The sequence below is a fragment of the Sinocyclocheilus anshuiensis genome, unplaced genomic scaffold (assembly GCF_001515605.1).
Source record: "Sinocyclocheilus anshuiensis isolate Anshui unplaced genomic scaffold, SAMN03320099.WGS_v1.1 scaffold38, whole genome shotgun sequence".
NCBI classification, from domain to species: Eukaryota; Metazoa; Chordata; class Actinopteri; order Cypriniformes; family Cyprinidae; genus Sinocyclocheilus; species Sinocyclocheilus anshuiensis.
In genome coordinates this window covers 3,573,126-3,574,481 of record NW_015544213.1, presented here as the reverse complement: position 1 = coordinate 3,574,481, position 1,356 = coordinate 3,573,126, and the positions used below count along the sequence as shown (strand labels likewise).

Here is a 1,356-nt window from a genome sequence, read left to right as displayed (position 1 = left end):
GACGCTGTGTGTTTCGTTGTGAAAGTGAAACTACTTTGTTTGGCCTTCCAAAAGAGGACGATATCTGCTTCGTCATGCCTGGAGCTGATCCGTGCTGGTCGCTGAGGAATTTTTTTCACGGCTTTCACCGTGGATGAAGCGGAGTCCAGCCCGGGGTCATCACATGTGGTTGCCACAAGCCCTCCGGACACTCCTTCGTTGAATCCGTTAAATAGACGTGACTGGTTGTAGACTCGGAAGTAAACGCCCACCGCTATGATTGGCTAACAGCTGTGTGTGTTTGACAGCTACATCCTTCATAGATGGACGCTGCTGTGATTTGGATTAAAAACGCATAAATGCTCAGTCCATATCAAACGATCTGTAATAACAGACAAAGCAGCACATAATAAAAACAGTTCCTCACACTTGTGTGGAGTGACATTACTGTCAGATAAAGTATAGTCAGCACAGCATCGTCTTTTAGTTTCAATCTTTCTGAAAATCCTGCGTCAGATTGTGACTTGTCTGTAAACGGATCCACAGTGAAATGAAGTGAACAAAGGACCAAGTTCTTACTGACTCAATCTGGATCTTCATTAAAAATAAAGTTCATCCACTCTTTCATAATGTTGGGATCAGAAGGAAAACAATGCAAAGACAACACAACTTGGCACTGCACAGCATCTTGTTGTTTTCGGAGCCATCTTTATCGTTTGGTTTCTGCGTAAACCTGCATTTGCCTTTCTTGTTATTTACACTACATACGCAAATCGGTGGGCGGGGCTAAAGAGGCAGTGCTGTAGAAGCAGGCATTGATCTTCTTCTGCTGTGGTGGTGTTTAGCCACACTATTATGTCATAAAGTGGCACATTCCATAACCTGTCGTTTTGGCAAACTGTCTTCAACATAAGCTGTTTTTAGACTAACGAGAAAGATTTGAGTTCTGAAACTTACAGGATATTTAGTACAATGACCTCTTATATGTCAAAAGATCAAGGGAATTGGATTTCTCAGTTCGTGACCCCTTTAAAGCATCATACTGAATATTGCTGCAGAGAGGTCTTTGGAAATACTAAATGTTCACAAACCCACTCATTTATATGAACACGATATGGTATGTGCCACAAAATATCATCGTGAAGTAAATAATGTGCTGTCGTAGCATCTCCTTTTTGATTTTCCACATGAGCACGTCACTTATGCCACACTACCATAGTATAAACCAGTGTTTCCCAACTGGGGTGCCGCGTCACCCTGGGGTGCCGTCTGTCGAGAGCAGGGGTGCCATGTAAAAAATCTTTTTTTAATATTTTTAAATTGCTAAAATGTTCAAAAAAGCATCTATTATATAATATCAATTTCTGATGTCGCCAA

The 1,356-nt window shown here is 41.5% G+C and overlaps 1 protein-coding gene across 1 annotated transcript in view; it reads left to right on the top strand.

Moving 5' to 3' along the window:
• LOC107697216 (importin-13-like) overlaps nt 1-1,356 on the top strand; it is a 48,894-nt gene that overhangs the window by 27,667 nt on the left and 19,871 nt on the right. The gene's annotated exons all lie outside the window — the stretch shown is intronic.